The sequence below is a fragment of the Centruroides vittatus genome, unplaced genomic scaffold, assembly GCF_030686945.1.
Source record: "Centruroides vittatus isolate TY-2023 unplaced genomic scaffold, ASM3068694v2 scaffold_944, whole genome shotgun sequence".
In the NCBI taxonomy this organism is placed as follows: domain Eukaryota; kingdom Metazoa; phylum Arthropoda; class Arachnida; order Scorpiones; family Buthidae; genus Centruroides; species Centruroides vittatus.
Genome location: NW_027122722.1, coordinates 1,066,192 through 1,093,239, shown reverse-complemented (window position 1 = coordinate 1,093,239; position 27,048 = coordinate 1,066,192). Strand labels below are relative to the sequence as shown.

Here is a 27,048-nt window from a genome sequence, read left to right as displayed (position 1 = left end):
CTTGTTATTAGCATTTACAATTTTATATAAAGCCCATCTGCCGTGAAAATTAAGCCTTTTGCCATTTTATAATAGTTAAAAATATAAAAAGTTTTGAAAATAAAATATGATAATAGATGGCGCTATCAAAATTTTAAATGTTGCCGGGAAAGTTGCTGGTTTATTTTGTATTGTAATACAGTGCTTTCTCGTGGTTACGAATTTCTCGAGAGTTGGTAGTATATTCTGACTTTCTTCATTCCTCTTAAAACCATGGTTTTGTTTTCGGTATCAAAAGAGGTCCAGTATACCGGTGACGTATAACCACGTGGAGTTCTTCAAGTGTATAACACTTAATAGGGGCCAGTTTCCCATAGAAAGTCCTCCAAAAAAGGCACTTCGCTTTGCAGATTACCCACGTGTTGCCTTCTCTTACTCATCAGTTTAATCCTTTACACTATTAGCGAGGTTGAGGCCGAAGTTTTAAACGTGAAAACGTGTACGCTGAACGTGGACGTTCAGCGCCGCTTTCCTATAAGTCTAGAAGTTTGACAATGGCGTTCGGAATGTCGAGCACGATTCCACTGACTTTTCAAACACCAATGTCAAACTTCTAGGCTTACAGGAAAGCGACGCTGAACGTCCGACGTACACGTTTCCGCGTTTAAAACTTCGGCCTCAACCTCGCTATTAATTCATAATCTGTAGAAGTAAAGGTAACTTTACTTGGGTAAATAAATAAAAAAATTATTATAAATAAACTTTCAAATATGTTAACAATGCATCGAGAATTCACGAATATATTCACTTTTGGTATAAAAATAAATAAATGGTCTTCAAAAAAGTGAAAAAGAATATATTTATTGAAAAAATTATAATTAAAATACAAGAAAAGCTTAATTCTTGAAGAAGAAGAGAAATCTAATTAGACAGTTAAATGCACTTTATTCTATTTAATTACGCTTTCACTAATGATGAGAAAGAATGTTTTAAGTGTATTACTTTAAATATAATTGTGTATAGAATAATGAAACAAAATAAATATTTTTAGATTCAAATTTGTGTAAGGAAATTTATAAATATAAGTTATTGTAAAATTAACTTTTATATTATTTATGCACAATCTGTATTGGGTAAATATGAGAGTTGTTGGGTAAACTGTGAGCTGTTCTAGTGATTCCTAGCTAGTTACAACTGAAATAAATAATAAAAATTAGAAAAAAAATTCTGAAGCATTTAATAAATTATCAGATTGCAAATCTCTAATTAACTATATGCAGGAGAAGAAAAAATGTAATTTTTATGCAGAAAACAAGTTTTAATTTTGGATATTTATTTTTATCTTACAATGAGTATAATACTCGATACGATTCTCGAATATGGTTATTAACTATTCAACTGCCAACAATAAATCTAATTGCGGGTGATGAAATAATTATACTGTTATATATAATTACGTTTAAAAAATTCAAAATTTTCGAACAAATGATATTTTTTTCAGATCTGTAAATGGTAAATCGGGTTTTATGATTATAAACCGAACATTAATTTGAAAATTTATGAAAAAAAAACCAAAAAAAACAAAGTAGAATTTAAATAGAGTGCAGTGTGCATCGTTATTACTACAGATACAGTTGAAGATTCGGAGGATGAAAAATGTTCGAGTAATTGTAATTTAAATTATTTCTTCCTTTGATGATATTCGTAATCCTTTTCTTTTTCCAAATTTTTTTCGTTGTAGTGCTTACGTTCTCTGTGGGAAATATTCCCTAATTGGAGGATAAACTCAATCTTTCACTAATGATATTATCGAACCTAGCCACTTACATTCAGTTTTTTTTCTCGCGTGACTTATATGAAAGAAAAATAGTAGAGTACACGTATTATTAACTTTGATTTTCATTTGACTTGAATAGTTGACAGATTTCGATGTCTGTATCTACTTTTATCATTTTCACAAATCTTACGCTTTATAGAGAGGTAGACGAAAACATTGCACCAGGCTGAATTAGCCTGGTGAATTTTTTTTGTTTACATCCTGTATTTCAGCACGTATTGCCTGATTTGTTTAAACTAATTTCCAAAATTATTAATTGCAAATATGATTTCTTTGGTAAACTCAACTAAATATACAAAAGTTGATGGCTGATTTTCATTGGAAGGAATAGTATTTGCATATATATAGTGGAAATTGTGAAAAAATTCTTTAAAAATATAATAATTAGAGCGAGAATAAACAAAAACATTACATGAATAAAGTGTCTTCACATTTTGTCCATGTTGTACTGTACATCTCAGGAATTGAATAGATCTACGGGGGAGTCGACTTTTTTATGAAGTCCACTCATCCGCCTGAATATGTAAAATTTTAAAAAATTTACCCTCGACGACGGCCACTTTTAAAAACATTCTCTTTGTGATTGTGCCGTCGCCTAGGGTAATTTTTAAAAAAATTTTTACGTATTCAGGCGGATGACTGGACTTCATAAAAAGCGACTCTGCCGTAGAACTATTCAATTCCTGGGATGTACAGTACAGTACAACGTGGACGAAATGTGAAGACTTTATCTAGTGTTTGTTTCTTAAATTTTTAAACTATTTTTACACATTTTAAACTATTAAATTATAACTATTTATCGAAATTTTAAAATATATTCGAAATTAGATTATAAAAGATAATCGTAATTCATTCTTGTTTTGACGTTCGGAATAACTATAAACAACTCTCGATATAGCATGTATCATACATACGAACAGACATCGCCCATAAGTATTAAATAGAGAACTCTATCTGTGAATTACTGCGAAGTACATTATAAGAATCTAAGACTCAAACTTATGTGTAAACCTCGTTCTGGGTAGTCTAGAGTCACGCAAATAGCAAAACCAATGTGTCGGGAGTGTCACTTACTAGGCACCTTGTTTGAGATAGGCCTACTTCAATTTGCTGGATTTAGCGCCAATAGATACTGTACTTTAGCTAATCTCTTTTAGGTATCAAGAGACATTATTATCTATTAATGATTTACTACTAGAGCATTTCCACGTTGTATTTTTCCCCTTTGTTTAAATGCTACACGGGTTAACATTTGCTATTTAGATAAAGTATGCACGTAATCTATCAGAAACGCTTCGGTAACCCTCCAAGAGGAAACCAACAAAGAAAAACAAGAAATTTATTCAAATTAAGTTTTGCTATAAAAGCAAATGTATGCATATTTCATAAAACGCCCAGAAGGGGAAAAACATTTATTCAGTTTACCGAGAATAATTAGCAACTTTGCCGGTGTCACTCATAATATTTACCGTACTGATTAAATTCCTCGCGATAACTTATGTACTTTCGCATTCTTTTTTCAAAATCTTTGAAAAATTTAATATAAAGTTCGATAAGAAAGTTAATAACAATACGGAATTTTTTCCCGTCGTATTAAAGAAATATTAAATTTACATAAAAGAAAATAAAAAATCACACAATCTTAAATCGCAATATCCTTTATTTTTTACGAGAAATGTAACGGGTTATTGTGAAGAAGGCGCAACGTTTTCATTTTTATAAAATCCTATTTCGTAACAGAAAACTGTCATAAAGACACAAAAAGAACGTTTCCTGATGTTTTCATATTAACCAACAAATAATGCATTTCTCTTTTCGGATCCACTTGACATTCCAAATTTATCCCCCAGGCTATCGAGAGAACATACGAGTAATTTTATTTCATATTACCGTATTTTACGGACTATAAGACGCACTTTTTTCTTCGAAAAATTGCCTCCAAAATTCAGGGTGCGTCTTATAGGTATTTTTTTAAAAAAAGTTGCTTAAAAATTAAAATGCGTCTTATAGTCCGTAAAATACGGTATTCTATTTCTCTATATTTTAATTACAATAGAAACTGCTACTTATTTTGTATTGTTACGCTTAAATTAACTTTCATTTCCCAAACTTGTGATCGTATTTAAACACGGCGTATTAAAAAATTTCACGTCCAATAATTGGATGCTAGTGAATTGACATTGATTAATTGATTAACCAATAGAACGTGAACTCTATACTTAATTTATCATAAAGGTCGCATTTTATTTAGCTCTATAATTCTAAATTATGTGTTTTTTTAGTGTGATTATATTTTGATATCGTTCGTGAATAATCTACAGTGTTGTTTATTTTATAGTTAGTGTGATATTTGCTCCACGTGGTATCTTTCTGTATCGTGTAGGACAATTGTTGCATTATTTATCAAGTTTTCACAATATAATGAATATAAAGTGCTATGTTCTATGCATTACGATTTTTTAAAATATTTTATGTCCGAAAGTAATCACGTCCAATATATAGTTATATTAAAAAAGTAGATTTTATACAGAGGTATGAAAACCGATTATATCTTTGTATAGATCGATACGAATTATAATAACAAGAAATTTTCGAGATGTATTATTATAAAAGGATTTTTACAATGTATTATTGTTAAAGAATTTTTCAAAGGCTAGGCCTACACGTTGAGTCGATGATATTATATAAAAGAATTTTCAATTTAATCTACCAGGAACTAACGTAGTTAATGTAAGTTTAGAACAATTTTTTAACGTTTATTTTCGAATTATTTTATGACACATACGTGCAGATTTTTATCTTTTTCTCGGATATTTATAGTCATAACAGCCCTATGTTTTTAATAAAATTTATAGAAATTCTTAAGATTGATTTACCTTTTTCACATAAGAATTTGAATAAATTTTATACTCGTTTTTAAGGTGTTGCAGTTACAGATTCGAAAAAAGAATTACCCGAAAATTACGTCGTAAGACGGAATTTACAATGAGAAAATGATGTAAGCGCGTTGAGAAAATAATTTAAAATTATATCACTGTACGAAATTCTATCATTACCGAGTAGTAATGCCGATAAACCCCGTAATTGCATCAGCCGTAGAAAGCGCTAACCGTGCAAAATTTTTTGATAAAGACGACCGGACGGAAATCACCCGAAATTGTATTAGGAAAAAGTCATTTCTGTTTTCAAAAATAAATTACGCGACTACAAAGTGGAGCATTCAACTAAATACTTCTGTAGTTATTTATTACTCGTGATAAAAAATACATTAAGAGAAACAATGACGTCGTCTCACGGTTACGCGACTTTTAATACCAGAGTAGTGTGAAATTCATACGTTTGTTTGAATGAAAAATTATGTAAAACCGATAAAAAAAAAATTGTAACGCTTTTCCTTTATGTCAGCTTTTACGCTCGTTTTAATTGGATATAATTATAAATATTCTTTTTCTAATTATTGTTTTCCCGACTGTAAAAGGAATTTGATAGTAACTGACCCTTTACTTTTTTTGGAATTTGTTTCTGTAATTAAAATAATATTTAGAGATTTTATGATTTTATCGACGTTTTAAATGAAGGGATTTAATAAATCAAAGAATTTCTTGGTAACTTTCATTTAAATTTTTATGCATTAGTAATTGAAACTAAGATTTATCGAATTTCAGTCTTTTCCGTTTTTCTCGTCTTGTGGGATGTTTTTTCGAATAAATTTCCTTATAAAAATTTTAACTTCGAAAAATTTAATGTATTCGATGGCTTAATGAATAATTTGAGGTTGGCCTTTAAAATATTCGTTAAGTACATTAAGAAAGGATTAAGTACCAGAAAGGTGCACAAAAATTTTGCTTGGATATTTCTATATTCGATACTTCTTTTGCATAATTTTATTATCGAAATTAAACCAACGAGTGAGCTTTTTACCTCAGTTAATTATAATTTTTTTCCTTTTACTTTCAAAGCTTACCGAATGATGTTTTGTTTCTGAAGAGCTGTCTTTAAATTCTTTTTTATTTTTTTCGGAACGAAAAACTTAATTTATTTTTCTGTTTTTGGATTTTTTTTTGTACAAAATCGATGTCGGCGAAGATGTTTCTGTTAGCGCTTCCGTTTGTACGACTTCATTCCAAGTATTTCAAACTGTTTTAAGTGTAAAGACTCATTTTTTTCTGTAGCTTAATTCTGTTTGTAGATGACAAATCTTCCGCGAGTAATAATACTTAACTTTGATCTTGGATGATTCGTTCCACTCAAATACTTTAATCTGACCCATCTGAATTACGCCAACATTTATCAACCCCGGGAAGGAAAAGAAAAAGGCATTACCTTGAATGAATTACCTCGTCGACAAACAGAAATTTTTAAAGGAGCGATGGCAGAATCGTATAGTGTAAATAAATGCATCCACTTAATTCGGCTGGAAGTTAAAGAAGTGGAATTATTTTGAGTAATCGCTGCAGAAACATCTCTGCTTACATCGACTTTCGATCTGCTCTGCGGAGCAAATTGCTTTTTGCTAATGATAACATAACGGACGTGACGATATCGAAGAAACTGTGCTGACTATCGCACCTACTGACAGATATAAATGATGCGTATCTTCGTACTTTGTTCCTATATCGCCTATACCAGTCGCTATGCTCTAAAAAAAAGAGTGCTTTAGCATTGGATACATAAACTCGACTCCATCTGCATAAAATCATTTTTCCAATAATACATTGCGTTATTATTTTTATTTCTTTTTTCGGGGTTTTCTGTGCGCTTAAACTCCTTAAAAATTTTTCGCAGTTTGTGTTTTGTATCGAAAGTTTCGTATCTTAAAAATGCCTGCGCCCTATCGAATAAAATATTTGCAAAAATTATCATGAATTTCGTATAAGAATCACTGTAGAAATACTGCTAGGCAATTGTTTTATATTGCGAAATAATATCCTACAATTTATGTACGGTACGTGTAATATAGGAAAATTTGCTTTCCCGAAACAAAAAAGTACTGCAAACGTTTGATATTTTTTAATAAAGCGAAAAGATTATTTCAAAAATGTTTTGGGACGTGTTGGAGTATTTACGAGTTACCGTGCATATAGAAGTAAATATACCAACAGTAATTTTAAATATATTTAATGTTATCATGAATAATATATCCATATTTTACTTTTAATAAGGCTATTTATTCGAATTTCTTATATTAATGTCCGACATTGTAAAAGTTTTTGGATAATTTGATAAAATAAAATGAAATACATTCGAACCGCGATATAGCGTTCTTGTAAATGTTTATCCGTGTGAAGCAGTGTGTACTCGTCAACGGATCTACTCGTAAACGTTAAATAGAGAATTTTTCGATAGATAAAAATTATTAAACGCACGATTTTGCGTTAAAAAGGGAGTCGAACCACGTGACTTCCAAACGCTAAAAGTCAAATTTGTGTGTAGACCGCATTACCAGATGTAGTGCAGTATAGTTATTTTTTAAGACACATCATTTCATCTCTATACTTTATTCAGTGCCAGTTTCAGAGACAGACAAATGTTGGCTTTAAACGGAAGTTTGAATATTTAAGAAAGTCTGGAACAATTCAAATGTATACAAAATGGATTTGTTAGAACTCATTATCGCATTAACTCCTAAAGAGGTAGGCTGATGGGTCTGGGAGGGTCCGGGTTCGAATCCTGGATGGACCCCTTCCCACGCCATTAGGATGTCTCTATTGTGGGCCTAGCGGAACCCACGACAGGTATGGTATGATTAAAAGGCTCTTTTAGTGTCCGCAGGACGGAAAGAGTGAAAAGTTAAAAAGTCATATTTATAAATGATTTGTAAAAATATAAATCAGGATTTAAGTAAAAATAAGGCAACAAGTTCCGTAATTAGGATAATTCAGATAATTTTTAATAGGATCGACGTAAATGAAAAGTCATGACTTGGCATTGGAATTAGATAATTTCGAAAATGTATGAATTTTCACTTAAAACAACTGTTATAATAAAAGAGAATGCACAGATTGAGGAGACGGAATGTGTAGATAACTTGTCTGATCAATATTCGATTATCTCCATACTGTTACGAAGATAATCGAATATTGATCAGACAACAACAATTTTTCTTTGTGATTTTCGTAATGAAGGAAAATCCTAATAAACATTTTTTGTGTGCATTAAATTACTGAAATAGTCGTAAGAAGGATTTAAGATATACGAAAAGAGGGTAATTCGATATCTTAACACCTGTTTAAGTAGTCTAAATTATTAATAAGGAAATGGAATCATAATATAATATTCGATCGGATTTAAAGAAAAGTATTAAAAGAAGAGAGCGAGAGAAAACATTTCGAAAATACATGCAAACCTCGATTTAGCTCCTTTGAAATCAGCGCCAAATCGAGTGTGGTGCTAAATCCAAATATTGTACCTCAGAATGAGAACTAAGGAGGTCTACCAAACTACGTAGCTTTCAATGTCATTTGTAATGAAAATCCTGTATTTAGTGATTCGGACGTACTGTACCGAACGATTCTCTAATATTTATTTGGCTTTTTACGAGGGTGGCGTTAAATGGGAGGGCGTTATATCGAGATAGTAACGGTTGAAAAACGAAAGCTAAAAAAATAAAGTAGGAAGAAACGAAATTTGAAATAATTACTTTAATTGTGCCCGAATTCTATGGTATTTAAATGTACAGGTACTGTACACTGTTATATTTCGGCATTAAAAACTGTGGTTTCATTTTCGATTTTCCGTATAAAAATTATGTATCAAAAGTTTAAATAATAGAAACAACAATGATATGATGTTATATTAATTAGAGGAGGTTTCGCCCACTTTTTGAAAAATTTCTTGATTGTTTTCATCCGAAAATAGTCATCAATTGGATGCAATCGGTGGATTGAAATTTCAGAATCTGTCGAGATACTTTTTAATTTTTACGTTTATATTTAAGTAAATTTCATAACAGATTCTAAACTTTCTTACAAAGAAACCCACGAACGATAACGTACTGGAAATTCTGAAAATCAACATTTCATCAAAATATGACAAAATTAAAATGAGGGGAAAAAATAGACAATTCACTAATCATATTTTTTGCCGATGCTGAAAAAAACTAAATATATTGCGATTATGAGAAAATAAGGAGAAAAATCTATCCGTTAGATTTATATATTGTTTTAATGAAGCATTCACTTCACTGATCACTTATTGTTGATCCTCGTGTTCACCGATACATAAAAAAGAAAGAAGGAATTATTCTTTAACTTATTATTATTACGTTTTTTTCTCACATTATTGTAATGTGGAAAAAACATTTATGCCTCTGTCTAAAGCAACACAAACTCTGATCATTTTTTATATTATGGATGAATTTTCAACTTTATCAAAAGTCTAAGTTCTCTCGAAACGAAATTTTGAGGAAAAGTAAAACCGTTTGTTTGTCAATTGTTGGTTCGTCATCCGGAAGAAACGATACAGAAACAGATAACTTTAATCAAAGGATGCTCGACGAAGGATATTGGATTGGTTTCATTTGGAATTCACTGTATTGGAAACGATAACAATTTTAATAATAATCATAATACGCCTCAGGCCGTGTTCTTGCATCATTTTGCACACAGAATTTATTCAATTATCTAGAGAGAGAATTCTTTTGTATAATTTTTGTCACTTCGATTACGACCCTCAGCGTAAGATTTTCCACGATTTCATTCTAAGTTTTTCTTAATATTTCCTCTCTTTTTGTTGCTTTTCTCTACCATCGATTTATTCTTTCTTATATATATATATATATATATAAAGAAGTAATAATCGTCAGCGAAAAATCCCCAAATTCAACTTTGTTTTGACTAATAGGCATAGTGATTTAACTTAATTAAATGACGTCAATAGGAGCTTTGCGGTAAGCGTATAAATAGGTTCTAATTGTAATTAGTGTCCTATTTATGTGTTTGACTGTGAAGCGCAGATGAATAACGTCGAGAGACTGAACGAAGAGACTTGCTCGACTGAGAATTTTAGAAACTTTCTCGAAATGTTATCAAATATTATTGAATACAATGGTCTGTTTTGTAATCAATCGGTGATTAAATACCGTATTTACACGCATATAAAAAGATCTCGCATATAGTACGAGGTGTGAGTTCAAAGATCAAAATAAAGAAAATTAGATTTATTAATACAATTCTATTTTTCTTTCGTTTAATCACAAGTAAAATATCAAATGTACGTAAATGCACACATTGTCCCGCAAAAATTACTGTCATTTTAAACTTTAAGGAAAAATCTTGTAAAATCGACAATATAATTTGTTCATGTAAAGTTGGACGGACAATCGGAAACCTTTTTTTGCCAATTCTTAACAGTCCAGTCCACTCTCCGTCGATTACACTTATGAGTTTCTCCGAATTTTGATTTCCGAATAATCATCTGTTTTCACGTGGGATTGGATTAAAACATATCGGGCTCCCGTGTGATTTTGGTATTTCAAATCGGAATTGAATTCCAAAGCTTTCCTATTCCTGTTGCTATTCGTCTTCACTCCTGACAATATATAAGAACGATTCAAACGACCCAGATAAAATACTTACGTTTTTAAATACAAGAGGGTAAAAAATGCGGTTACACGGTTAAAAAATTATCTGCAAAAAGGCAAAGAATCTTTCGCTCGCGACCTAGGAATTTGAAACTGTGATAAATGAATAAAATCTTGTCTTATATGCGAGTGAATACGGTATACAAACATTGATTTTTCGACTATATCCTTAACATATAACGGAAAATTTGACAAGATTTGCATACGTTACTTTGCTCCTAATTATTTTTATACGGCAATTTGAATCAAATCTATAAGTTTTAAGTATAGTTTATCACATTGTCAAATATTAAAAAATATTAAATAATAAAAATGTTATCTATATCTTACTACTGTTTTTCATTTATTTTATATTTAAGTTTTAAATAATTTTTTTTAATCAATAAAATGGTGCAAAGCAATAAATCTATCCTTATGTATCAAAATTACGATTTAATTTCTGTTATATTCTTTATTACGCTTTAAATACTGAAATATTTTTATATTTCGGATGTCATTATAATTATTAATCAACCGTACTTGTGGTTAGTGGTTAAATTAAATTTGTGATGGAAAAGTTCGACTCGTCATAGGCGGACGAGTTGATCGATATAATGAACATAAATTCAAAATACGTGAGTAGTTCTTATATGGGGGTCTCAAATAATGTGTGCATACTTCGTTAAGTACAAATTGAAACACTATTTTAGTTTGAAACCATCTACTTTTACTTTCTTGGCTCTTACAGTATATATATAGAACACGGGAAAGTATTGGAACCGTGTCAGATTTGACCCTCCGGGTTTTTGAAAATCTTCACGTTTTCAAACCCCTTGAACCCAAAAAAAGTGAAAAATAGGAAAAATTTTTCGTGTGCGTGAGATAAATCTATTTCGTTTCATATCTTAGGGTGAGGAAAACACTAGAAAACGAAATTTGGCACGGTAACTCGTATATAAGGGGGCATCGATGCTACTCAGTTAAGGTGGTTAAAGGTCGAGGAGGGTTACGTATCGTATCTCCAGTGAGTCGGACTTGATGAAAATTTTGCTGGTTATTGGCATTTACAATACTTTTAAAAACTCGCCTCTACCCTCATAATTAAGTCTTTCTTACTTTTTTATAATAATTAACAATATAAGTTATTTTTAATAACGTCTGTTAACAGATGGTGCCGTACAAAATTTTAACATTAAGATAGTAAAAGCGTTTTTTTTTAATTAAAAAAAAACATTGTTACAAAGATTTAAAGGCAGGCAACCGAAGAGATAAATACAACAATCTCAAAAGACTTCTTAATAAACATTTTTGTAACATTTACTCGAAAATGTGAGTCATGCACAATTAAATTATAAACAATTTTAAATGTTGAAATGGTGTCAGTATATTGTATTTCCTTACATTATAATTGGGGACAGTTGCATAATACGTGCTGATCACTGATTGTTTTGTTATCACCGAATGTAAGTAATATCTAGTGGTGAATATATGAACTAATTGATGAGTGAAAAATAAAGACATTGTGTTTCGAGTAAGACATTTAAATAAATCTTAAGCGGTATCATTTTGGAAACTTCTCCATATTTTTTCATAATATATAAACCCAGTAAGTAAAATCATGGATTTAAAATCAACAAAGAAGAAAGTTCATAAACAATATTCTGGCACACTGTATTTTTAACTAAATATTTTCCAATAAATTGTTCCATTCAGAGCATTTACACGTACGTTTACATATTGAAATATTCTTATGGTAAATGTAAAACATATAATTACTTTCTTATTTTGTTGTTGTTTAATCAGAATGAAAATTGTAAATGAGTGTTTATTTTTTGTACATTTTGGTTGATTTAATTTTTCTTTCCATTTATATATAGATCCATCCTTTGCTTCTCTGCGTGTGTTGACAATTGAGAAATGAAAATATAAAATTAAGCTACTTTAGAAACATATAATTAGTGAACACTACGAGAAATTTCATAAAATTATCTGATAAAAACGAATGAAGGCGTTTATCTCCTATCTTAACGCGAAAATATTATTTTTCCTTTACATTCTTATGTAAAAAGACTGGGTTACAAACTTTCACAGATTAATCTTCGTTAATAATTAACTATAAAATGTAATTTTATAGTTAATTATTTAAGAAGATTTAATCTAGAAGATTGTCGAATAAAAACTTTTTTAGGGGAAATTAACTGATAAGTAAGATATCAAAAAACAAAAAACCGTGTTTATATAAGGAAAGAAATTGGTTAAGAAAGATAAATTAATACAGAAAAGTTGTAGTAAATAAATATTTTTCAAAGTCCAGCAAAATTTTAGGCTTTGTCAATATTTGTAAAATGTCTTATTTTTTTGTTAGGTTTGACATTTGCCTTAAGACGGCTCGGAAACGACACATTAATACATATTAATCGTGTTAAACGTGTTTAAATGAGAATGATGGAGGTCGAGAATCGTTTACACGCAATTTTCTTCCACTTCTACTTTGCCATATTTCGCCTAATTTAACCGCAATCTAAGAACATTAACGCGAATTCTCTAACATGACTATTCTCTTAGAATTGTTACAACAACATTAACGCATTCGAAGTCATTTAAACTTTTAATGTCGAACTTCGTCTTCAATTTGTCACTTCGACGATTCCACAAAATGTAATCGCGAGTCTCTGTCGGCTTGTCTGATTCTCTACCTTATAACATATCACACTGAAAATTTCCTACAGGTTAGTAGGACACGGGCAAAAATCGCGTAGACAAAATATTTATGGATATTTAAGTGATAAATAGTAATAGTAACTTGTATAATAGTCTTTAATACACCTTTAAAAATCCAGAAAGTTGAGAAATATTCAATATAAATTGTGAGAAATATTGTAAAAATTCAACTGAAATTCGTTTTACTATCAGAATTTTATTATTATTATTAAAACAAGAAAAGGTCGAGAATTGGTTTCACAATAGTAAAATAGTCGAAATTCCGACTAGGAGAAAACTAATTGTAACCAGTCAGTTGACTGACACTTAACTAATGGGTCATGTGATTGATTACGAAACCGTTTCTTTAGCTGGCGAATGATAAATCGAATACGAAATTCAACGTTCAGTTTAAAATGCAAAAATGTAAAAGATACGTTATCTTTAAAAAAAATAAAAAATAAAAAAAAATTGTAAAAGAGCGAACTGTATGATATTTGGATTATTAAAGAGAGAAGAGAGCCTTTTAAGATATTCCAAAAACATTTATAAAAGTCGAAGTGCGGACGTGTTGCAATTTTTCTAACGCAGATTTATTGAGTCGATGATGATAAATCACGGCTGATGTGTGGATGATAAATCACTGTTGTCAGATGGACAGACTTTATCTGGAAAAACAGATGCCTGACAAAAATTTCCTTTGCTAAAAAGAATGCAAAATAGGAGAAAAAAATTTGTGGTAATGTCGAAAGCGTGACTTTATTCCTACACTCGATACACTTTTAAAAAAATTTTTTAAATTTTCTTCCTCCCACTCGAAACCCGATTAAGTATGTCCAAGAACTTCTTGGGTTTATTTAATATTTAATGAAGTACATAGCGATTAAAACCCTAATTTAAAAACGCTAAATGATATTATATAAGCTTAATTTACTCAATCTTTATTCTTTTAAAAATTAAAAATGATGGATTACATTTTGGTCCCGATTCGAATTCCGTAACTTTAATAATCAACTGACAAGAATTCTGATAAATCTATCCTGTCACTTGAGTGACAGGATTAATATAAAGTAAATAAGTTACGTGATCCCTATCATTATTGATAGTAATCAGTTTAATGCGTCTGAAACATTCATAACATGCTCCATGAATTATGGAACGTAAGAAGAGTTCTTAGTAAGGCATTTCTGCAAAAACGATAGATTAAAACTCGGTCTACGTCAAAACTATAATCCGGATTTTGTATGGATTTATACTATTAAGTCTGAACAGCAAATTACTTTCCCGGCAGTATGGCGATCGGTCAAAAAATGAACCCGGAGATTTTTTGCATTTTTGGACTCGGTATCTCGAAACGTAAAGAAATGCAAAACTATTTGGGGTTTTTTTCTGTGGCCTATGTGTGGGTGTGTGTATGTGGGGGGCACGAGTTTGATTACCCATTTTGAAGCTTAATAACTCGTGCGCCTTTTGTCGAAATTTTCTCAAATTTTGCCAGGAGGTTTGTCTATTAGGGAAACCGATGTTATTAAATTTTGGTGGTTAAAGGTCGAGGGGCTAGGGAGATATAAGGAGTCGTATCGTAACTCGAGTGGGGTCGGATTTAATGAAAATTTTGCTCGTTATTAGCATTTACAATTTTTTATAAAAACTGATCTACACTCTCAAAATTAAGCCTTTTTCCATTTTATAATAATTAATAATACAAGATTTTTACTTAAAAACATTTTATAACAGATGGCGCCACACACAATTTTAAATATTTTTGCCTGGAAACATATGCAACTCGTTGCTGGCTTTTACTCTGTTACGAGGTAAAAAAAAAAAAAAAGAAAAAACATAGTAATAGAGCAACAGAATTTAGGATCTAGCTAAAAGTCTGTTAAATTTTCAAGGTTTTATGGTATTCTTAGCCATTTTTATTGTTTTTAGTGAAGTAAAATGATTAATAGTCTTTCAACTGTCTGTCTCAAACTTCAGCAAGTCTATGAGTCACTGCTACTATTTATCTTGCTTGGTTATTTATTTTGACCAGTTCTGTTTGTTTCCATTCTTTAATTGAGTTTTTTCTTCTCTTGTCTGAATCGTAACAATATTTATAGGTTTCTCTTAGTGGAAAAATATTTAAATATCGTCTTTTTCTTGCAGTAGCGTATTTCGAACAGTGGTTTGTTGGGTAATAAATATTTTCCAGGTGGATAAACTTCTCAAATCTATATGGGTCAAGCCATGCCACACAGACTGGAAAGATCTGTGGAGAAAGTCAGCTTACAACTACAATAGTACCGACGATTGTGGCAAGGTTTATTGCAAAAAAGATAGATTTTCTTACTTAAATGGCTCGATTCAACAGCAATGATTTTATAACTATAAAAAGTGGAATGAGGTCACGTTTATAGTCTTTCTTTGAGGGAGTCGCATGAGAAGAGAATCAGATAATGAGGAAATTTGTATTTGTCACTGGATTCGTCAGTTTAGAGCCGTACAAGATTGATTTTTATTATTACAAAACTATTTTTGAGGGCAAAGCGTGAGAAGTAAACCACGCAAAAAAGTTGCAGAAAGCAATAAAAAGCCTATAAATTTAAGACGTTGGTCGTGGAATTTGAACTGAAAGATAATAAAAATAAGAAAGAACTATAGAGAAATTAAAATTTCAGGACATTCAAAGGCAAACTTTTAGATTGCCTTTGAATGATTGGAATGAAAGGTGAAGATTTGCTTATCCTCACTCTTCCATTATTTAGATGATTTTTGATGAATAATCTAAGCTCAAAATAATTTTGTATTTATATTTTAAAAATAAAACTAGTTTAGAATAAAAGTTTATTAAATTAAAATTAATTAAAAATTAAATAAAGTATCATTTTTTATTTCTGTTTGAAAGGAGAAACACGTCAACGACCATATCGTTAGGCAGTACTTCCCAAAAGTAATATCGACAGTAGCCCTATAGCGTTTTTATTCGAAAGTAACTTTCTTCAGAATAGTAGAATAGATGTTGACAAAGTGGATTTTGGATTAGATTTAGAATTTTATAAATTAAGTTTCGACCTACAGCACGATTTCTGGAGTGGCTCGGTTATCGAGAGCCAAGGAAAGTGCTGCCAGAGAAATGAAGATTGACAATAATGACAACTTAAATCACATTTACTATAATATACGAAATTCCTCGGCTGTTTGTGGTCATAATTTATTAATTACCCGAGATTTATTTATAAGAAATTATTGTAAAAACAAAGACAAAATAAATTAGAATAAGCAACGTCACGAATTCCCGAAAGAATAATTGTATATGCTTTATTAATTACGTGTTTACTCGATAATACGTTATTAGCGAAAAATTAATTATAATTGGTTCTTTGTTATTAAAGTAGTTTAATTAATTAATTTGTCGCGTTGGATGAAAGGTTTTGGGCGATGTTTTAATTATATTCTGTCATTCTAAAGTTAAAATATATTAATATTTCAGCAAAAAATTCACCCGAAATTAATCAAAGTTTACATAACACGTATTATTATTGGCAATTTATTTTCTCAAAGACGGTTATTTCCTCCAGATCCATCAGGTTGGAGCGTGGGAGTATGATATGAAACTATTAAAAATTATTTCCGCTAATGAGTTTTTGATTTTTATTTAATAAATTATTTAAAAATATAAGAGCGAACGTATTTGTCGAAGAAATAATAATTATTTTACTATTTTATAGAATAAAATAAATAATAGTTTTTAAAGTTTACAGTTAGAATGTAAACTTTAAGTGAATATCGCCACGTGTGCTTTAAAACTGAAATATTAATTTCCAGTTTTGCCACCAGAGGCGGTTTTATGATATTTATCATCGAGCGCATCAGCATATAAATTAATTTCGTATCCGAAATTTATCACAAAATTATTTAATTTTAAACAAAAATTATATGCACAGAAATAAATAAAGACTCTAATGGCTGAAAAACATAATTTGGTTTGGTAAAAAATAAAAGAGAGGTGAAAGGATTTGACAGAAGGAAAAAAATATTGGATAAATAAAAGAGAAAGCAATTCGCACTCAGAATCAGATTTCACGATTTTGGTTGCACTTTTCCAATATATTTTTGGATTCTTTCCAATATTTATAGAATATGCTTCTTTGTTTTTTAATATTTTTTTTTTTATTCTCGAACTTCTTTCTTCGTTTATACGATATTGTGTGTTTACTCTCCGCGAAATCTGAATCTCTTCGAGTGGTTTTTGTCACTCTTCTGTATTCCCCGTTCTACCATTCAAGAGCATTTCGGAGAATGAAAGCTTTAGAACAAATAGCGTTATAAATCTATATGTAAAAGCTATGTAAAGTCGAAGTAATCTTTCGGAGATAACCTCGAATAATCCTGTAAGAAATTTTTTTTTTTTTTTTTTTTTTTCAGTGGGAAAATTATTAACTCCTCCTTGTACTTCTAGAATAGCTAATGCTCAATTTAATTAAATTTGTATTTTCCATCAAAATAATTAGGACAGTACACGCTTGTAGTTTTTAATAAACTAGAGTATTTATTTACTCCAACGGCTACGCGCTCGGCTAATTATAAAAGTAAAAGTGGAGTACACTAAATTTGGATTAACTTAATTAACGCAGTGATTCCACATTTATCATATATAAATGTTATACAATGGTTTACTATAAACAAACATTTTTTATTTGTAAATTGAGATCTGTAATGAAAGTTGGTTAGAAATAGGTACGAAATCCTTAATGTAACCGCGAATATTGACCCGGTACACATTCGATCGATGCCAAAAAAAAAAAAAAAAAAAAAAAAAAATGGTGCCACTTCCGTAGCTGCATATCCAAATAAACACGTCCAGATCTCATAACACCGTTCTCCACCGAGTCTTCTAACCTTCTATTAAACTCCCGAGCAATTTTTATATCGACATTATCTCGAGACGACGACACGTAAAAAGGGGAGATGTAAATCGAATTATGGAGAAAAGAATAAAATAATGTTCAAATTCTTTTCATCTCATCTTAAATCAGCGAAAGAAACTCTCTCCACCTCTTTCCATTTTCTTCAAGAATTAACAACTATGCTACATAACAAAGATCCAATTTCTTATTTATAGCTTTGTTTATTATGCGTGTCGTTTGTACTACTTGATTCAAATTATTTTATTATTCGAATAAAAAATTTTTTATCTTATTTTTTTGTTTTTTGGACGATAAATTTTATTAGAAATCAAGATTATTTCTAATGCTCCGTACGAAAATTCAAAAGAAAAATCGAATGTTTATTAAATAAAAATCAAATTCGGAAGAGGTTGGAAAAATTATTCTACCTTATTAATTTATCGATTAATGAGGAGAATTTTAAAAATAATTAAATTCGTCGAACACTAAAAAAATTTAAAGCGATAAATTTACTAAAATTAATTTAAAAGTGGCAAAAAAATTGCGACTAATTAATTTTTGATGGAGGGCATAAATTAGGTAATTTATATAGAGGTATGATTTATAAATTATATATGAGTAATACGTTATCGGGGATGAGAAACTTTTGTACTTTATACTATTTATTGTATCTTCCCTTATTGGATTAAGAAGTGTTCCTCTTCAAATTTCCTTTAGAGGTTTTGTCTGAAAGTTGCTGTTACCTGATTGTTTTCGTCAGAATAGCGGAAGAATGCGGTCGATCTCTCTATACATTCTGCTTCCATTGTCGTTTCAATTCGGATTTTAAATGCGAGGAGGAATCGATATCCGAAGCAACCGCTCTATTTTGATAGTACTTTTCCATTTTTTATTAGTAAAAGATGCTTGTTATATCGTCTCGTTTGTCTATGGGATACTCTCATTGTTAACTTTTTTCTTCTTCTTCTTTTTTTTTACTCGCTCGAAAAAAGTTCAATCACAGAAGGAAATCTCCATCAATTCTAATTTGTGAATTTTCAAAAGATTTGTTTAGTTTGGTTGTTTAAAATTTGCATTACTACTTGCCGATTGTTTGTTCGCATCCTAAGTACACGCCATCTGTTTTGAAGTTATAATAAAAATACAATTTATTATGTCGTAATGTAGATCATTGTGTTTTGTTTTTTTTCTTTTTCTTTACTTATTTTATCATTCTATCATTTATCTTCTACTCGAATTTTTATATATGCATATTTGTTGTCATTTCTCTATATTTTTACGACTCTGTAAGCTCATCGTTTGGTTTTCTTCTATTCAGTTTATATGCGATTTATTTTTTTATATTCTGTATTTATTTTCACTCCATTTGCCATTTTTTAAATTTTATTCGTGTTTTTTTTTCTTTCAAAACGATTCTCTTCCGCAGAAAATTATATTTATATCCATATTAAAATTACGATTATGCTAATATTTTGGTATAGCACTTTTTTATTTTGATCTGTGTGACGTGCTCCGAATAACGGAAGATAAAACTTTATATCCGATTGGTTGGAAGAAGTTTTCGGTTAATAAAGTCGAAGTCCTTCTGTTATTTTCTCTGGTGAAGCAACATTACTGGACATCTGTCGAATATTGACAAACAATAAAAGAAATCGGGATCGATACATCCGTTACATCGTCTCGATGATATAAGCTACATCCACGTGGAGCAGAGAGGAAATTTGCGATTTGACTTAAGAGCAAAAATCCCTTTTGTGTATTTTTTGCGCCTACACCAAATATACATGCTGGGTTTAGCCACACATCTGTCTTATAACGGATTTAGAAGGTGGATTATATTACTGTCACTACCACAAACTCAATTTCGCTTTTGATTACACGCTCTTCCTCTTCAACTTGAAAATTGCTTACTATCAATTCATTCGCCTGATATCGAATGTTTTTTTCATTATCGTCAAGAATAAGTAGAATTTAATGTTAGAACAAACTTTTACTTTTTAAGTTTCAACTCTTTCCAGACGTTTTATACCAAGCAGAAATATTAAAGTAACGAACAGAATTCTATACAGTCTGGGTAAAGAGGTGTAAAGACACAGACAACAGGCCTATCCATCAACTTATCTTTTATCTTAACGCATTCTTTCCGGATTTTCATTTTAAAAACTTTTAAAATAAGAAAATTACTCGATCAATCTCTACTTCTTGACACTTTTTTCACACGATAATAACCTCTTAACCTTTATTTTTTTAAATTATTATTTATTTTTTCTGAGGGTTAATCTGAAACAATCTGAATACGTCGCAGGAAATAGAACGAAATACGATGCCGTTAACCTTTTAAAGGACGATTTTTATCTGTTTCTTTTTTATCAACTTCCAAATGAAGTGTATTTAATTCGATTGCTTTGAAAGAGAAAATCAATTTAATTTTTATTTTTTATTTTGTAAACAATAATTTGTTTCTCGACATCTGTTGCTGATTGTCAAAGAATAGCCCATTTACTGTAGCTCATGAATTTCATTTCTGTACTGAAAAAAAAAACCTCTGGATTGTTAATGATAAATTATCTCATATTTTTAAAAAAATGAAGGTTTTTTTTTAAAATAAAAATCTATTTAATATAAAGTCTTCAAACTGAGTGCGAGGACAATTTAACCTTTAACGTTATTTTTGTGGCTTTCAGATGGAAAATTAAAAATTTTACGCGTTATTTTTAACTAATATTTATTAATTTAAACTTAAACTAATTAAAATAGAAAATAATCAAACTGGGAGAATAATGTCTTGAATAGTAAAAATTTCATTATATATTTTATTAACGAAGGCTTTAGATAGAAGATCTGTATGAGATTCAGTGCCCTTAATCTTCAGAAGTAAAGATATTGGAAGCGACACAAGAAGATAATCTTCTGGAAGAATAAGAGCTTCTACCAGACTCAAAGCCCTAATCGGAATCGATACGTAAAATCCCTCGACACAAACCACAGGAAAATAAAGTCTCTTGGTAGGAGAACGTTACCAAGAGACGTAATTAACTGCAACACATTACACGCTTCGTGTCCGGCATTGATATAATAAAGACAGACAACCAACGTAGTTAAAATCTTAATAATCCATCAAGACTATTTTGCATAATGTAATTTGCCCCCATTTCCGAGCGAATATGTCTAGTTACGTGCAATTCTTGACTTTTAGCACATCTTAAAAGAGCAGTTTGTAAGCTCCACTAGTAAAATGGCAAAAAGAAAAAAAACTTCTCGACGGTCCTTAACTCACAGCGATGAAAGCCGAAACTTTATAATGGATTGTTTAAAGCTATTATATATCAAAACCTTTTGTTATATATGAGACGTAACGCGATGCACATAATGTTTTCGAGTGGAAGATTCGTCTCACTCAATCTTTTAAGAGTTCAATAACAATCGTAACAGTTAATTTTACATTAAAAGAAAATATTTTCGATTTACAAGAATAAGTTAGGAGTAATTCGAGAAGTTTTCTCGTTTAGGAATAAGATGCGACGAGCGAATTTCTTCCGAAAAATCTAAAGAATGTTATTCGTAGAAAATCAAATTTGGGCCTGTAATTTATAAAGTGGTGCGAACATATTTGTTGCTTTTACACGGTTTACGAGCTTTGCAACATTTTAATTAATTTGTAGTAAAGTTAATTGTGGCATGCAAAATTAATCCATAAAGTTTCGTTCTGTAACGTCTATAAGATCAAAATAAACAACGATTCGCTGGTAGAATAATGAATGTGATATTTGATAGGCGAGGGATCCTAACGAAATTTGCTGTATTCAGTTTAAATTTTGGCATAAAATCATTATTACAAATCGATTGGATCATAATTTTTTGAGAATTTTATAAATCGCTGGAAAGTTCTGCAGGTGTTAATCTACTTAAACTCTTAATCCCCGCCGATGCCGCCATTTTAAATTCGAAACTGTACACGTAGGACCACTTCCTTTACAAATTTAATCGAGTACAATTAACGTTATTCATCTCGGATAATTGGCTAAATTTAATTATGTATGGCGATATTCGAGCATAGGATTACTCCCGCGCCATGTTTGTAAAAATATAATAAATTCATTAAGAACTAATCCCAGAGGACAACATGATTGATATTCGACATCTTAATTCATTTCGTTACTACAGAATATTACTTTTAATCCCTAAAATAATGCATTGTGTTGTAGTCTCTATACATCGTCCCGCTTCGTAATTTAAGAATAAAATGTTGACCATAGACAACTTTTGACTTCGGTCTGCAAAAATATATGTCGAAGTCTTTGCTTATCTAACAATAAAGTTTTAATGGACGAATTAATTAAAGATTTAAAGTTAAGGCGTAATTACCATAACGAATAACCATTAAAACATGACGACGACGACGACGTTGTTGGAGAAAAATAACCTTTATTACCTATAAAATATATCTAAAACAACTTTCCTTTGATACTCTAGAAATTTGTCTAAGCTGTTAATTATGCAATAAAATTAATATAAGATGCTTTGCAGGAAGCTCCAAACCCAATTTGAGGGATTCTTATTTAACTAATAACATTATCGTGTTGATGCTACTATAATAATAATAATGGCGAGCGATTATTGTTATTGTGGAGTCAATTATATTAAATTTAAATAGGAATTATTAAATAAAATTACGTAAGAACATTTTACTTAAATTAGAAATGTTGCCATAGTTAAAATCTGTTTTTTTTTTACGAATTAAAAAAAAATATCGAGTATAAAAATTCCATTTTCATATTTTTTCTGGAAGAAATTCTTAGGCAATGATGATTTTTATCCTTCAATTTTACAACTGGATAAAGAATCGGGTAATTTTCAGTTTCGACAAATTTAGTCAAGACTGAAAATTATTTTCCTAACTGGCAACACTTGTGTATTTTTTAAAAAATATTTTCATCATTTTCTACCTCTCCTGTAGGATTAAGAAGCCTTGATAGTAGCATGATTCCCACTTCAATTCGTTTTTGCGACATGCAAAACAGAATCTCTGACCGAGTGTAGTAGCTGCGGAACCTATTAAAGGAACTGGTGAATTCGATCCCTTTTCTATCAACAACTTGAGAATTCGATCCCTGTTCTATAACTAGATATCAGCTACTGGGAATTTGCAATTCCCTAAAGTTAATATCCTGTTATATAACGTAGCTTTTACTGAATGCTATTTTCCATTCTTCCTACGCTTCGTCCTGTCGTGAGTATCAATTATCGATGCGATGTAGGAAAACAATAACCGTGACGTAAAAGATTAACTCGTTTTCCTTGCCGAAATAAGTTTATATACTTTGATATCTGTTTATGATAGTCCAGTAGGAAATTCTGCGCTTAAGTTAAATTCATCAAACGTAATGATGCAAATCAGAAAATTCAATTTCAATCCAATTTTTCTTTTTCTGAAACTCGTTATCGCTATTAATTCGCGGAAGAACTTAGTTCAAATTAATAACATTTCCAGCTGTGGAAGTAAACAAGGAGATATCATGTTTAACATTTTAAATGTTTTGAACGTTATAAATACGTTTAAGTCGAATTCGGTGGATATACCAGAGACTTTGGCGAAGAAACTTTAGTAAAACGCTCTTTAAAGTGTTTCGCGAAAAGAAAAAAATGCATTACTTTTCCCGTATATTAGAGAATGTTGCTAAAAGTGAAAAGTACTTACAGTAGAGAGAGAATTTGAGAAGCAGTCTCCTCGTTCGCTCGGGCCCAGCTTCTATGTAATGGCCGGACTGATGTTCATGACTGCACGGCTCCGATAAAACCTCTGGCTGATTGGTTAACGCCTGATGACGTCACAGAAGTATAAACTGTTTTCTTTTATAGAAACATTACGTTTACAACTAAAATACTTTCTAACATTCGTGACGTCGGAAGTTCTTTCTTTAAAGATCCATATGCCCCCTTCTATACTTTCCGACATATACCAACTGGAACGAGATTAGAGTCGATGCTAATTCTTGACAATCTCGTTAAATTTGATTACATTCGTTCGAATTCGAAGGTGGAAAGTGTAATTTTTGAACGTTTTGAGGATGGTAGAGAGCGAGTCAATCCCTGTTAGATTACAATCGATTTTGTTGGAGTTCGCTTTCTCTGTTAAGATAGTAGGAAAGGAGAAGAAGAGTGAAATTCTTTGATGTCTGGTCGAATGCTTTGAATTGTAGATGAAAGGTTCTTGGCGATTTGCAAGCATCCGCTAATGATTCATTACTTCGTTTACCGATTGTTAGTTAAGTGCAAATGCTAATTTCTCGGTATTGCTCCTCTCTCATTTTTAACGCTTTACTGCTAATTATGCCACAAAGTTTAGCGTAAATTCACGTAACCGTTGCAGGGGGACGACGATATACAGTAGTTTATTATTGTCAATATAAAGCGGGACTATAGCATTGGTTAACGTGTCCCATTAAGCGCATTAGTTATAATGAGTTATTTATATATTTTGTTTGATATCTTGTTTGCAATATATTTAATCATTTTAAAATGGACTATTTGTCTTCTAGACTTATCGACGGTGAGAAATAATTTTAAATGTAAGCTGTAGATTTTCTGTTACATTATATTCTTTAAACGATTTCCTTCTGACTTTTGGTTTATGGTGCTCTTTAAGCTTCTTAGTTACTTTATTTATGTTTATTAATGTTTTTCATAATGATTTATCGAATATTTATATCGTTAAGAAGTCATTTATAAAATTGAAGGCGATACAATGAACTCTCGAAAGACTGAGACAAATCATAAATCGAGTTCGTTGTATATGTAAAAAATATTAAAAGACCAATTGAATTATTCATTATACCAAGAAATCACTGTATATATCGGGGTTCCCAATTTTCTTCTTTCATTTGACCCCCATATAGAAAATATTCGTTTCAATCGACCCCTTAAAATGTTTATAATTTCCCAAGATTTTGCGTAATATATCAAGTAAATTATTAAATCAGTTAATGAATTTCCTACGTGATTATTATTATTCTTACTGTATTTGAAAATTATGTGAAATTCTCGGAAAAGTACTAGTACTGGATTTGATTTTTCCATCGACCTTCAGTGGACTCAGTGGCATGTTATCTTATGGGCAAAAAGGGGAATTGTCTGGGGCCCCACCAAAAGGCAGAAGTCAACAACTGTACACGGGGCCCCTAATTCAAATTTGCCTGGCTCCATGAGGCTATAGCGTGCTACTGAATTGGCCCTTCGAGTTACATTGACCCCGAGGGGCTCTACATCGACCCGTTGGGGATCCTTTGTATATATCAATAAAATCTCACAGATTCTTACCATTAATTGCTGAAACGAACGAAACAGCCTCTTTTATATTGTGTAGAGAATAAAGAATAACGAAGATGTATTATTTCTGTAGGTTATTCAGCTCATTTTATTGCTTAACCGTCTGTTTTATTTTTTACAAAATAAAAAACTACGAACTTTTTCGTCTCGGTTATTTAAAAGGTCATTTCGAATACGGTGACGGGTAGACCAAATATCATTTTTCGGTTACATCAATGGCTGGGCAAATAGGTAAAAACTCTTTTATCCGACAAGTAGGACAATTGCTGGTCTAGCTGGCAACGGCGGTACCAATTCGGATATTGAGTCCCAATAGGATTAAAGGATAAAACGAAGAGAAGTATTCGGTTAGTAAATATCGTTATTGTTAATTTACGATGATGTCTACGAAATTAAATCCTTTGAATGCAGTTAAACTGGCATAATTAAGCACACGGATGCAGCTATAACATACGATTTGTTCGTACGTTTCCCGGAATTTTCTGAGAATTTCGGATCGATAAAGCCATCCTTATACGGTGTAAGTGAGTTATTGATGCGCATTATTGCAATAATTTGCATCTTATATACGAGTAAGGGACTGAAATATTGGTATGACCTACTTTTCGAGATTAACTTTAAATGCCGGTTCGTACTTTTTAACGGGTTTCGAATAACTCGATCGAATGTTCCGTACAATTTGGTCGAAGTAATTTAATGTTCTACCTCATAAAACGCTTCTTTGCCATAATTAAGTGTTTAACGATGAACATAAACTTTGTCATTAGAGGAAGTCACCCGAAATAAACAAACTTTCGTAAAAAGTTCGCTAGTGATAATTCTCGATCTACAGATGGAGCATTATCACTAACGAGTGATTGGGTGTTCGGCTAATTTGCATAATATCCAGCGAATAGCGAATGAGGTAATAAGCTACGTCATTCGGTTTAGAATGAATATTGATACGCTCGGTTGGTTTCTGGAAACGTGTAGAATTTTATAAAGTGCAAAACTTTAAATCCGGCGCGTACGGGATTAGTTTAAGTTATGAGGGATAACTGCCAGCTGTTCTCTGGTAACAAATAGATTCGTGTACTCACATAACGTTTCCAGTAAAAACACAAAGTTGGAAAACATCTGTTTTATTTCACCGCTACGAAATTATACGATGTAACGGTGTAATGAAGGAATCTACTTTAACTATAACTGTCAAAAACAGAAAAAATAAATAAATAAAATATTGACTTATACGCTTGGCTTCTCGACTCTCCAGATTTTTCTTTTGTCTTCTATTTGATTAAATCTAACATTTGTTATAAAGTATTACGCGCGTAATAAATAAATTGCTTCGTCTTTATTCGCTGCCATAATTTTGAACTTTTTAAAAATTTCCTGTTGATAAAAAAAACTAAAATTATGAAATTTTTAATTAAAAGTTTAAAGAAATTCGAGAATTTAATTTTCTTTTGCTGTATGAATCCTGCTCTGTAGATCTACTTTATTCGTGTTTAAATATGGGAAGTAGGAATTATTCCACTGTTTTCTTACTTTAGCTCAAATTAATTTGTTAATAATTATCGATATAAAGATGAAGATTGATTTAACCTTTACGAACCCCGCATTACCGATCTGATAAATTTCGGCATTTGGCCTGCTTCCGGGTTAATAATTATAATTCATTTTTCTCTGATTCGGTTATTAATTTCGTACTTAGTTATATCCATTAATTGCCAATTAATAACGAATAATTCGGTCATTTAAAGCAGTTTTAATCAAGG

At 30.8% G+C, this 27,048-nt stretch overlaps 1 protein-coding gene across 1 annotated transcript in view; it reads right to left on the bottom strand.

The window, feature by feature from the left end:
• LOC136990487 (thyrotropin-releasing hormone receptor-like) overlaps nt 1-23,728 on the bottom strand; it is a 90,868-nt gene extending 67,140 nt beyond the window's left edge. The window contains exon 1 of the mRNA XM_067288872.1: nt 23,664-23,728. The gene's annotated coding sequence lies outside the window, so the exon portion shown is untranslated. The remainder of the gene's footprint in view (nt 1-23,663) is intronic.
• Between the last annotated feature and the right edge of the window lie 3,320 nt (nt 23,729-27,048).